The sequence below is a fragment of the Lissotriton helveticus genome, chromosome 6, assembly GCF_964261635.1.
Source record: "Lissotriton helveticus chromosome 6, aLisHel1.1, whole genome shotgun sequence".
Lineage (NCBI taxonomy): Eukaryota > Metazoa > Chordata > Amphibia > Caudata > Salamandridae > Lissotriton > Lissotriton helveticus.
Window position 1 is genome coordinate 917,693,763 of NC_136067.1, and position 13,424 is coordinate 917,707,186.

The window sequence follows — 13,424 nt, forward strand, 5'->3', positions numbered from 1 at the left end:
ACCCCCATGATGCAGATACCGTTATCTGACGCAGTCACACTACGGCACAGGAACGTGTTATCTGATTAGGTCATAACGCTTGAGATCTAATTAGACAAGCGACATTCCTCCAGCCCCTGATAAGGCATACGACGTTCTCATAACAAATCAAACCTATGACAACCTGGATAATCCGTGCGGCCATTGTTTTGATTTCACAGAGAACTTTAGTAAAGAATGTGCTAACGAGCAAGTCGTATGACATCTTTATTGACGTACCTATGTCCATCCTTACGTCAATCCCGGCACCTTTAAGGTATAAATATTGCCGACCTTGCCCTATGCAAACACACGCGTGGTGACAAGACGGAGCAGCCATACTTGCCGAAGCCGAGAGCAGAAGCAGACCCCGCAGGCAACAGCCCCGCCTTCCTGACGCGCTGAGAGACGCGCTGCTATCTCAAGCCGAGAGACCCAGCACCGGCGCTTCCGGGTAGCCCTCGCAGGCAGCCTGGAATATCGAGAGCAGAGAAAGAGATACCATTCCTCATTCATCCTAAATTCCAGGTACAGAACTGAATAACCCCTCACAGAGAATTCTTTAGTTATTCACTTGGCAAAAACAAACTTAACTTAAACTGTAACTTTCTATTCCCGCCCACGCATTAGACTTAGGTCAGGTACACGGGGTAGGCGTATTTAGAAACACCAGTTGAGTACGTTTAGTCAAATGTATATGTGTATGTAAATATATTTTAATCATTTTAAACATCATATGGCTCAGAAACCATATCAATGTTTTTACAGTATTATTTTATACTATTGCTTCTAATGTATGCACTTTACTTAACAATAAGTATTGCAATAATATCGATCCATTTCTCTTGTACGAGAAAAGAGACTGATCAATAAATAACATCTTTTATTGAACACGCCCGTCTCTTCCTTTTCTCTACATTCTGATGAGACTAAGAATGCACGTACTGACTGAGTAAAATAATTGCCTTGTGCTCACACGACTCTTGAGATTGACTCTTGATTAGGGGAGAGCAAAGTTGTCATGTTCTATGGTTGTCAGAAACTAAATCCCTTCTTGTCTAATCAGGGGAGTTAATCCTTCCTTGAACATTCGAGAAAGTTTCTAGCGAACTCTGAGCTTAGCTGGCAAACCCAAAAATTAAGTCTAGTATCGACAGTAGTAGACCTAGTTAACGTCTGGCCTAGGCCTTTACTGCTGTAGGTACTATTCCAATGCGCAGAGCCTATTGGGAAGATAGGAACTACACTACAAATCAACTGCAAGATGTGAAAATGCTGTAGGGTGCCGGGACAAAGGTGGAACAAATGTGACCTGTTACTTGCAGTCAAGATGCACTAGTTACAATTTAGAAAGCATGTGACCTTCAAAGTCTCTTTCTGTACATTTTATTTGTTTTCCCATGCATGCCCCTCAATATTTCCTAAAAATCATTCTTTCACATGCTCCTTGTAAAAAATTGAGTTACGGGTTGAGGGTGGTGAAGTCACAAGCAAACACTAAATTTACCTGTGCTCAACCCTCTTGTAGCTTGGCACAGAGCAGTCAGGCTTAACTTAGAGGCAGTGTATAATGTATTTGTGGAACACTTCAAACAGTAATAACGTGAAAAATACCACACAAAAAGAATTCCAAACCAAGTTTGAAAAATAGAACCTCCTTTAACCGCATCGCTGCAGCGGCTATTCCTCCGCAGCGCTAAGGGGGCGGGGCGGCCGCATGCTGGTGACGGAACCGCTTCGTCATCAGCCACGGTTGGGCTGTGCTGATGATGGAGTGGTTCCGTCATGGCCCCGCCCGCTCAATAGAAGGCCCAGCGCAGGCGCGGAATCCGCACCGCGCAGGCGCGGCGGCCGGGCCATGACGGAACCGCTCCGTCATCAGCACAGCGCCACCGCAGCTGATGACGGAGCGGTTCTGTCATCAGCAAAGAAAGGGTTCATAAATAAAACAAGACCAAAACATCAGAAATCCAATCAGTAGGACTAGACCTATGCAATTTTGATGATTTAAGTGAAAATAGTGCTAAAAATCACAAAGCAACAACTGTGGATATCTGATTTGCCTTACACCAAGACAAAATCACAAGTTCAGGACAACCGTGATGAAGCAGGGGCTAGCTACAGGGACCTAGTACAGCCCGCCGAACAAGGGTACCTTAAATCCTGGTTGCGAAAAATTGTGTAGTCCGGGCCTGAGGATGCATCTAGAGTTGTGCACCATCAGTTCTGAAGAGCTGCAAGGCTGCGATGCAGAGTCATGCATTGTGTGCGAGGCTCTGGTTGATGAGAGTTTTGGAATGTGAGGGCCTGCGTCATGCAGTACCAGTTTCAAGGAGGCTGTGAGCTGCGAGGGCGAGCGATGTCATTGTGCTGAGAAGCGATGCATCAGTTCTGCTCTGGGTTGTACTGCACAGCAGAGGAGATGCGCTGGTTCTGCTGGGTCCACAGATGGGCTGGCAGAGCACCTTTAGGCCAGTGTTGGCTGGCACAGGTAAGAGGGGTGAGACGGGCAGGTTGGGGGTCGGGTAAATCGACATACAATGGGAGAAGTAAAACATTTTTTTAAATGCATAAAACTACTAAACTTGCGCTTGCCGCATTGCCGACTCGGTGATGCGGTGAGCGCTAGGTAAGTGGTTTTATTAATTTTTTTATTTCATTCTACTTCTCCCATTGTAAGTCGACTTACCCGACCCCCAACACTGCCCCCGCCCTGCCCACTTACCCGACCCCCACACCGCCCCCGCCCTGCCCACCCTTCTTACCTGTGCCAGCCGCTACTGCTTAATGCCCACATCCAATGGTCCAGGACTGGGTTGGTACCACTTGGCAGGTCAGGACTTAACAGATGGCAGAGTCTAAGTGGTGAATTCAAGGTTGTTGGAAGACTGTTATGCCCCTGAGGCTTCTGATCAGGAGGTCAACCAACTAGCTCTTGGAGTGATTCTGGGGTCCTGGGTTCAGAGTTGCAGATCCAGTCCTTCTCACTCAGTAAGTGGGCAGCAGGGCAGCAGGTCAGCACAGCAGGGCAGCAGTCCTTCAGAGTAGCAGTCAAGCAGAGTGGCAGTCCTTTCAGAAGCACAGCAGTCCTTCTTCCTGGCAGAGTCCACAGGCCCAGAAGTGTACTGAAGAGTTGATGTCTGACGTCCAATATTTATACCTCGTGCCCACATTTAAGTGGGAGAAGCTTCCAGAAGATTCCATCCCCATAGATGCTTGGAATTTCTTGCCTCCTTGCCCTGGCTCCAGATTGTCTGCGGTCACGATAGACTAGTGTCAAAGCCTATGTGAGAGTGTCCAGGCAGGGTCTATGTGATGTGCAGGTGTGGTAGGTTACAGCTCCTCCCACTGCATCGCATTTGGGGATGCAGTGCGGGCAACAACATTTGTTTTATTTATTTATATGTTTACTTACATGTAATCCTCCGTAATCCATAGATTACTACCCCCCACCCTGCCCCTCCCCCTCCCCACGTCACCGCCCAGCAGCTACTCTCACCACCGACCGCTACTGGAAATGAAGGCTGGCCAAGACAATGTGTATATTCTTTGATATTCTTTCCATGACGCCTCCTTTTTAGGGCTCGGGCCTAAGCCTCCACTTCGTGGAGGCGGAGCTTGCGAACTCTTATGTGTTCAATGCAGAAAGGGGTCCAGGCTGGCACATTCCTTAGTTTTTTATGGAATCTGCCTAGTGATTCGTCTTCGCTGTGCTGTGTATTTAGTAGCGTTGACGTGGTAGGCTGTAAGTAATTTACACGTGCCCGATGTGGCATATTCTGTGCGAGAACGAGCACGGCAGAGTGATTAATCTTAATTAGGAGCTGTCAGAGTGGCCGTGTAATGCAATCCAGATGGTGCGAGCGCTGCATAAAGTGTTCGGCAGAAGAATACATAAATCCTCAATTACCAGCTGTCCGAAGTGCCGGTAATTGAAGGCAGATGGTGGTGGGAGCGTGTGCACTGCTGTGTTTTTTGTAGAGAATCACATGCATCAGATCTGGTGCGTAGTGCAGAGGCGTAGTGCGTAGTGCAGAGGTGTAGTGCGTAGTGCGTAGTGCAGAGGCGTAGTGCGTAGTGCAGAGGCGTAGTGCAGAGGCGTAGTGCAGAGGCGTAGTGCAGAGTGCAGAGTGCGTAGTGCAGAGGCGTAGTGTGTAGTGCAGAGGCGTAGTGCAGAGGCGTAGTGCGTAGTGCAGAGGCGTAGTGCGTAGTGCAGAGGCGTAGTGCAGAGGCGTAGTGCATAGTGCAGAGGCGTAGTGCGTAGTGCAGAGGCGTAGTGCGTAGTGCAGAGTGCAGAGGCGTAGTGCGTAGTGCAGAGGCGTAGTGCGTAGTGCAGAGGCGTAGTGCGTAGTGCAGAGGCGTAGTGCAGAGTGCAGAGGCGTAGTGCAGAGGCGTAGTGCGTAGTGCAGAGGCGTAGTGCGTAGTGCAGAGGCATAGTGCGTAGTGCAGAGGCGTAGTGCGTAGTGCAGAGGCGTAGTGCATAGTGCAGAGTGCAGAGGTGTAGTGCGTAGTGCAGAGGGGTAGTGCGTAGTGCAGAGGCGTAGTGCGTAGTGCAGAGTGCAGAGGTGTAGTGCGTAGTGCAGAGGCGTAGTGCGTAGTGCAGAGGCGTAGTGCGTAGTGCAGAGTGCAGAGGCGTAGTGCGTAGTGCAGAGGCGTAGTGCGTAGTGCAGAGGCGTAGTGCGTAGTGCAGAGGCGTAGTGCAGAGTGCAGAGGCGTAGTGCAGAGGCGTAGTGCGTAGTGCAGAGGCGTAGTGCGTAGTGCAGAGTGCAGAGGCGTAGTGCAGAGGCGTAGTGCAGAGGTATAGTGCGTAGTGCAGAGGCGTAGTGCAGAGGCATAGTGCGTAGTGCAGAGGCGTAGTGCGTAGTGCAGAGGCGTAGTGCAGAGGCGTAGTGCAGAGGCGTAGTGCAGAGGCGTAGTGCAGAGGCGTAGTGCAGAGGCGTAGTGCAGAGGCATAGTGCGTAGTGCAGAGTGCGTAGTGCAGAGGCGTAGTGCGTAGTGCAGAGGCGTTGTGCAGAGGCGTAGTGCAGAGGCGAAGTGCGTAGTGCAGAGGCGTAGTGCAGAGGCATAGTGCGTAGTGCAGAGGCGTAGTGCAGAGTGCAGAGGCGTAGTGCAGAGTGCAGAGGCGTAGTGCAGAGTGCAGAGGCGTAGTGCAGAGGCGTAGTGCGTAGTGCAGAGGCGTAGTGCATAGTGCAGAGGCGTAGTGCGTAGTGCGTAGTGCAGAGGCGTAGTGCGTAGTGCAGAGGCGTAGTGCAGAGTGCAGAGGTTTAGTGCAGAGGCGTAGTGCAGAGTGCAGAGGCGTAGTGCGTAGTGCAGAGTGCAGAGGCATAGTGCGTAGTGCAGAGGCGTAGTGCAGAGTGCAGAGGCGTAGTGCAGAGGCGTAGTGCGTAGTGCAGAGTGCAGAGGTGTAGTGCAGAGTGCAGAGGCGTAGTGCGTAGTGCAGAGGCGTAGTGCGTAGTGCAGAGGCGTAGTGCGTAGTGCAGAGGCGTAGTGCGTAGTGCAGAGGCGTAGTGCGTAGTGCAGAGTGCAGAGGCATAGTGCGTAGTGCAGAGGCGTAGTGCGTAGTGCAGAGGCGTAGTGCAGAGGCGTAGTGCATAGTGCAGAGGCGTAGTGCATAGTGCAGAGTGCAGAGGCGTAGTGCGTTGTGCAGAGGCGTAGTGCGTAGTGCAGAGGCGTAGTGCGTAGTGCAGAGTGCAGAGGCGTAGTGCGTAGTGCAGAGGTGTAGTGCGTAGTGCAGAGGCGTAGTGCGTAGTGCAGAGGCGTAGTGCAGAGTGCAGAGGCGTAGTGCACAGGCGTAGTGCAGAGGCGTAGTGCAGAGGCGTAGTGCATAGTGCAGAGTGCGTAGTGCAGAGGCGTAGTGCAGAGGCATAGTGCGTAGTGCAGAGGCGTAGTGCAGAGGCGTAGTGCGTAGTGCAGAGGTGTAGTGCATAGTGCAGAGGCGTAGTGCATAGTGCAGAGGCGTAGTGTGTAGTGCAGAGGCGTAGTGCGTAGTGCAGAGGCGTAGTGCATAGTGCAGAGTGCAGAGGCGTAGTGCGTAGTGCAGAGGCGTAGTGCAGAGGCGTAGTGCGTAGTGCAGAGGCGTAGTGCAGAGGCGTAGTGCGTTGTGCGTAGTGCGGAGTGCAGAGGCGTAGTGCGTAGTGCAGAGGCGTAGTGCGTAGTGCAGAGGCGTAGTGCAGAGGTGTAGTGCGTAGTGCAGAGGCGTAGTGTGTAGTGCAGAGTGCAGAGGGGTAGTGCAGAGGCGTAGTGCGTAGTGCAGAAGCGTAGTGCATAGTGCGTAGTGCAGAGGCGTAGTGCAGAGGCGTAGTGCAGAGTGCAGAGGTGTAGTGCGTAGTGCAGAGTGCAGAGGCGTAGTGCGTAGTGCAGAGTGCAGAGGCGTAGTGCGTAGTGCAGAGGCGTAGTGCGTAGTGCAGAGGCGTAGTGCAGAGTGCAGAGGCGTAGTGCAGAGTGCAGAGGCGTAGTGCGTAGTGCAGAGGCGTAGTGCGTAGTGCAGAGGCGTAGTGCGTAGTGCAGAGGCGTAGTGCAGAGGCGTAGTGCAGAGAAGTAGTGCAGAGTGCAGAGGCGTAGTGCGTAGTGCAGAGGCGTAGTGCGTAGTGCAGAGGCGTAGTGCAGAGGCGTAGTGCAGAGTGCAGAGGCGTAGTGCAGAGTGCAGAGGCGTAGTGCGTAGTGCAGAGGCGTAGTGCGTAGTGCAGAGGCGTAGTGCGTAGTGCAGAGGCGTAGTGCATAGTGCAGAGGCGTAGTGCGTAGTGCAGAGTGCAGAGGCGTAGTGCGTAGTGCAGAGGCGTAGTGCGTAGTGCAGAGGCGTATTGCGTAGTGCAGAGACGTAGTGCGTAGTGCAGAGGCGTAGTGCGTAGTGCAGAGGCGTAGTGCGTAGTGGAGAGGCGTAGTGCGTAGTGCAGAGGCGTAGTGCATAGTGCAGAGGCGTGGTGCGTAGTGCAGAGATGTGGTGCGTAGTGCAGAGGCGTAGTGCGTAGTGCAGAGGCGTAGTGCATAGTGCAGAGGCATAGTGCGTAGTGCAGAGGCGTAGTGCGTAGTGCAGAGGCGTAGTGCGTAGTGCAGAGGCGTAGTGCAGAGGCGTAGTGCGTAGTGCAGAGGCGTAGTGCGTAGTGCAGAGGCGTAGTGCGTAGTGCAGAGGTGTAGTGCGTAGTGCAGAGGCATAGTGCATAGTGCAGAGGCGTAGTACATATTGCAGAGGCGTAGTGCATAGTGCAGAGGCGTAGTGCGTAGTGCAGAGGCGTAGTGCAGAGGCGTAGTGCGTAGTGCAGAGGCGTAGTGCAGAGGCGTGGTGCGTAGTGCAGAGGCGTAGTGCGTAGTGCAGAGGCGTAGTGCGTAGTGCAGAGGCGTAGTGCGTAGTGCAGAGGAGTATTGCGTAGTGCAGACGCGTAGTGCAGAGGCGTAGTGCATAGTGCAGAGGCGTAGTGCATAGTGCAGAGGCGTAGTGCGTAGTGCAGAGGCGTAGTGCGTAGTGCAGAGGCGTAGTGCATAGTGCAGAGGCGTAGTGCGTAGTGCAGAGGCATAGTGCGTAGTGCAGAGGCATAGTGCGTAGTGCAGAGGCGTAGTGCAGAGGCATAGTGCGTAGTGCAGAGGCGTAGTTCAGAGGCGTAGTGCGTAGTGCAGAGGCGTAGTGCAGAGGCGTAGTGCAGAGGCGTAGTGCGTAGTGCAGAGGCGTAGTGCAGAGGCGAAGTGCAGAGGCGTAGTGCAGAGGCATAGTGCAAAGGCATAGTGCGTAGGGCAGAGGCGTAGTGCGTAGTGCAGAGGCGTAGTGCGTAGTGCAGAGGCGTAGTGCGTAGTGCGTAGTGCAGAGGCGTAGTGCGTAGTGCAGAGTGCAGAGGCGTAGTGCGTAGTGCAGAGGCGTAGTGCGTAGTTTAGAGGCGTAGTGCGTAGTGCAGAGGCGTAGTGCGTAGTGCAGAGGCGTAGTGCGTAGTGCAGAGGCGTAGTGCAGAGGCGTAGTGCGTAGTGCAGAGGCGTAGTGCAGAGGCGTAGTGCGTAGTGCAGAGGCGTAGTGCGTAGTGCAGAGGCGTAGTGCAGAGGCATAGTGCGTAGTGCGTAGTGCAGAGGCGTAGTGCGTAGTGCAGAGGCGTAGTGCAGAGGCGTAGTGCGTAGTGCAGAGGCGTAGTGCGTAGTGCAGAGGCGTAGTGCGTAGTGCAGAGGCGTAGTGCGTAGTGCAGAGGCGTAGTGCATAGTGCAGAGGCGTAGTGCATAGTGCAGAGGCGTAGTGCGTAGTGCAGAGGCATAGTGCAGAGGCGTAGTGCAGAGGCGTAGTGCAGAGGCGTAGTGCAGAGGCATAGTGCAGAGGCGTAGTGCAGAGGCGTAGTGCAGAGGCGTAGTGCAGAGTGCGTAGTGCAGAGGCGTAGTGCGTAGTGCAGAGGCGTAGTGCGTAGTGCAGAGGCGTAGTGCAGAGGCGTTGTGCAGAGGCGTAGTGCGTAGTGCAGAGTGCAGAGGCGTAGTGCAGAGGCGTAGTGCGTAGTGCAGAGGCGTAGTGCGTAGTGCAGAGGCGTAGTGCAGAGGCATACTGCAGAGGCGTAGTGCGTAGTGCAGAGTGCAGAGGCGTAGTGCGTAGTGCGTAGTGCAGAGGCGTAGTGCGTAGTGCAGAGGCGTAGTGCGTAGTGCAGAGGCGTAGTGCAGAGTGCAGAGGCGTAGTGCGTAGTGCAGAGGCGTAGTGCGTAGTGCAGAGGCGTAGTGCAGAGGCGTAGTGCAGAGGCGTAGTGCAGAGGTGTAGTGCAGAGGCGTAGTGCGTAGTGCAGAGTGCGTAGTGCAGAGGCGTAGTGCGTAGTGCAGAGGCGTTGTGCAGACGCGTAGTGCAGAGGCGTAGTGCGTAGTGCAGAGGCGTAGTGCATAGTGCAGAGGCGTAGTGCAGAGTGCAGAGGCGTAGTGCAGAGTGCAGAGGCGTAGTGCGTAGTGCAGAGGCGTAGTGCAGAGGCGTAGTGCAGAGGCGTAGTGCGTAGTGCAGAGGCGTAGTGCGTAGTGCAGAGGCGTAGTGCAGAGTGCAGAGGCGTAGTGCGTAGTGCAGAGTGCAGAGGCGTAGTGCGTAGTGCAGAGGCGTAGTGCGTAGTGCAGAGGCGTAGTGCAGAGTGCAGAGGCGTAGTGCAGAGGCATAGTGCAGAGTGCAGAGGCGTAGTGCAGAGTGCAGAGGCGTAGTGCAGAGTGCAGAGGCGTAGTGCGTAGTGCAGAGGCATAGTGCAGAGTGCAGAGGCGTAGTGCGTAGTGCAGAGGCGTAGTGCGTAGTGCAGAGGCGTAGTGCAGAGGCGTAGTGCAGAGGCGTAGTGCAGAGGCGTAGTGCGTAGTGCGTTGTGCAGAGGCGTAGTGCGTAGTGCAGAGGCATAGTGCAGAGTGCAGAGGCGTAGTGCAGAGGCGTAGTGCGTAGTGCAGAGGCGTAGTGCGTAGTGCAGAGGCGTAGTGCAGAGTGCAGAGGCGTAGTGAAGAGGCGTAGTGCAGAGGCGTAGTGCAGAGGCGTAGTGCAGAGGCGTAGTGCAGAGGCGTAGTGCGTAGTGCAGAGTGCGTAGTGCAGAGGCGTAGTGCAGAGGCGTAGTGCGTAGTGCAGAGGCGTAGTGCGTAGTGCAGAGGCGTAGTGCAGAGTGTGCAGAGGCGTAGTGCGTAGTGCAGAGGCGTAGTGCGTAGTGCAGAGTGCAGAGGCGTAGTGCAGAGGCGTAGTGCGTAGTGCAGAGGCGTAGTGCAGAGTGCAGAGGCGTAGTGCGTAGTGCAGAGTGCAGAGGCGTAGTGCGTAGTGCAGAGGCGTAGTGCGTAGTGCAGAGGCATAGTGCGTAGTGCAGAGGCGTAGTGCGTAGTGCAGAGGCGTAGTGCAGAGTGCAGAGGCGTAGTGCAGAGTGCAGAGGCGTAGTGCAGAGTGCAGAGGCGTAGTGCGTAGTGCAGAGGCGTAGTGCGTAGTGCAGAGGCGTAGTGCAGAGGCATAGTGCAGAGGCGTAGTGCGTAGTGCAGAGGCGTAGTGCGTAGTGCAGAGGCATAGTGCATAGTGCAGAGGCGTAGTGCGTAGTGCAGAGGCGTAGTGCAGAGTGCAGAGGCGTAGTGCAGAGTGCAGAGGCGAAGTGCAGAGTGCAGAGGCGTAGTGCAGAGGCGTAGTGCAGAGTGCAGAGGCGTAGTGCGTAGTGAAGAGGCGTAGTGCATAGTGCAGAGGCGTAGTGCAGAGTGCAGAGTGCAGAGGCGTAGTGCGTAGTGCAGAGGCGTAGTGCGTAGTGCAGAGGCATAGTGCAGAGGCGTAGTGCATAGTGCAGAGGCGTAGTGCGTAGTGCAGAGGCGTAGTGCATAGTGCAGAGGCGTAGTGCGTAGTGCAGAGGCGTAGTGCGTAGTGCAGAGGCGTAGTGCGTAGTGCAGAGGCATAGTGCAGAGGCGTAGTGCGTAGTGCAGAGGTGTAGTGCGTAGTGCAGAGGCGTAGTGCGTAGTGCAGAGGCGTAGTGCGTAGTGCAGAGGCGTAGTGCAGAGGCGTAGTGCGTAGTGCAGAGGCGTAGTGCGTAGTGCAGAGGCGTAGTGCGTAGTGCAGAGGCGTAGTGCGTAGTGCAGAGTGCATAGTGCAGAGGCGTAGTGCGTAGTGCAGAGGCGTAGTGCAGAGGCGTAGTGCGTAGTGCAGAGGCGTAGTGCGTAGTGCAGAGGCGTAGTGCAGAGGCGTAGTGCGTAGTGCAGAGGCGTAGTGCAGAGGCGTAGTGCAGAGGCATAGTGCGTAGTGCGTAGTGCAGAGGCGTAGTGCGTAGTGCAGAGGCGTAGTGCGTAGTGCAGAGGCGTAGTGCGTAGTGCAGAGGCATAGTGCGTAGTGCAGAGGCGTAGTGCATAGTGCAGAGGCGTAGTGCGTAGTGCAGAGGCGTAGTGCGTAGTGCAGAGTGCAGAGGCGTAGTGCGTAGTGCAGAGGCGTAGTGCGTAGTGCAGAGGCGTAGTGCGTAGTGCAGAGGCGTAGTGCGTAGTGCAGAGGCGTAGTCCGTAGTGCAGAGGCGTAGTGCAGAGGCGTAGTGCGTAGTGCAGAGGCGTAGTGCAGAGGCATAGTGCAGAGGCGTAGTGCGTAGTGCAGAGGCGTGGTGCGTAGTGCAGAATGAAGCCAATGCATATCTACAGGCTAGCGATGACAGTGCATATCTACATGCTAGCGAAGACAGAGCCTATCTACAGGCTAGCGATATCTGTATATCTACAGGTGTGATGATAATGCATATCTACAGGCTAGCGACGACAGCGTATATCTGCAGGATAGCAATGACAGCGCATATCTACAGGCTAGTGAAGCCAATGCATATCTACAGGCTAGCGATGACAGTGCATATCTACAGGCTAGTGAAGCTAATGCATATCTACAGGCTAGCAATGACAGAGCATATCTACAGGCTAGTGAAGCCAATGCATATCTACAGGCTAGCAATGACAGAGCATATCTACAGGCTAGCGATGACAGTGCATATCTACAGGCTTTTGAAGCCAATGCATATCTACAGGCTAGCGATGACAGTGCATATCTACTGGCTAGCGATGACAGTGCATATCTACAGGCTAGTGATGACAGAGCATATCTACAGGCTAGCGATGACAGTGCATAACTACAGGCTAGTGAAGCCAATGCATATCTACAGGCTAGCGATGACAGAGCATATCTACAGGCTAGCGATGACAGTGCATATCTACAGGCTAGCGAAGCCAATGCATATCTACAGGCTAGCGATAACAGTGCATATCTACAGGCTAGCGATGACAGAGCATATCTACAGGCTAGCGATGACAGTGCATATCTACAGGCTAGCGATGACAGTGCATATCTACAGGCTAGTGAAGCCAATGCATATCTACAGGCTAGCGATGACAGTGCATATCTACAGGCTAGTGATGACAGAGCATATCTACAGGCTAGCGATGACAGTGCATATCTACAGGCTAGCGAAGTCAGTGCATATCTACAGGCTAGCGATGACAGTGCATATCTACAGGCTAGCGATGACAGAGCATATCTACAGGCTAGCGATGACAGTGCATAGCTACAGGCTAGCGATGACAGTGCATAGCTACAGGCTAGCGACGACAGTGCATATCTACAGGATAGCAATGACAGCGCATATCTACAGGCTAGCGATGACAGTGCATATCTACAGGCTAGCGATGACGGTGCATACCTACAGGCTAGTGAAGCCAATGCATATCTAGCTAGGCTAGCGATGACAGTGCATATCTACAGGCTAGCGATGACAGAGCATATCTACAGGCTAGCGATGACAGCGCATATCTACAGGCTAGCGATGACAGTGCATAACTACAGGCTAGTGAAGCAAATGCATATCTACAGGTTAGCAATGACAGTGCATATCTACAGGCTAGCGATGACGGTGCATATCTACAGGCTCGTTAAGCCAATGCATATCTACAGGCTAGCAATGACAGTGCATATCTACAGGCTAGCGATGACAGTGCATATCTACAGGCTAGCTATGATAATGCATATCTACAGGCTAGCGACGACAGCGCATATCTACAGGATAGCAATGACCGCGCATATCTACAGGCTAGCGATGACAGTGCATATCTACAGGCTAGCGATGACGGTGCATACCCACAGGCTAGTGACGCCAATGCATATCTACAGGCTAGCGATGACAGTGCATATCTACAGGCTAGCGATGACAGTGCATACACTCACAAGGAGACCACAGGCAGCTGAGGTGCAATCTTCTCCCACTCACAAGAACGACATCACAGGCAGCAGCAGTGCAAGCTTCTTACACTCACAAGGAGACCACAGGCAGCAGAGGTGCAAGCTTCTCACACTCACAAGAAGGACATCACAGGCAAGTGGTGCAATATTCGCACACTCACAAGGAGATTACTGGCAGTACACACCACATGAACACACTCCATAACACATAGCAACAATACATTGGCATTTACAATGCCATTAGCTCAAACTCAAATAAATCTGAGCCCGATTGCATTTCTAATGCTTGTTATGTTTATTATTGCTTGCTTTATCACCTTATTATTTTCTGCTTATACCAATTTTTACTAGTTGTTTCTCAAATGTTAAGTCATTTTCAGGTAGATTCATCATGTTCCCGATTTGCGAGTCCTTAATAGCGATTATTAAGGAATTGCTATCAAGGACTCTCAAATCGGAATTCATGTAGAAATTGCAAAATAAATTGCGATTCCTACAGCCTCCTTATTTCAGATTAGCAAATTGCTAATCGCAAATAAGGAATAACTCCCCATTCATTCCTATGGGCCTAAAGGCCTATAGGAATGAATGGGGAGTCAATCCCTATTTGCGATTAGCAATTTGCTAATCGCAAATAAGAATGCGATTTCAAGGGTGCCAGGGGTGTCCAAAGGACACCCTGTAGCACCCCTGAAATGGAAATGTAGCATGATGTTGCGCACACACATGTCCAAAGGACATGTGTGTTTGTAACATACCACTTAGAAAAAAGCAC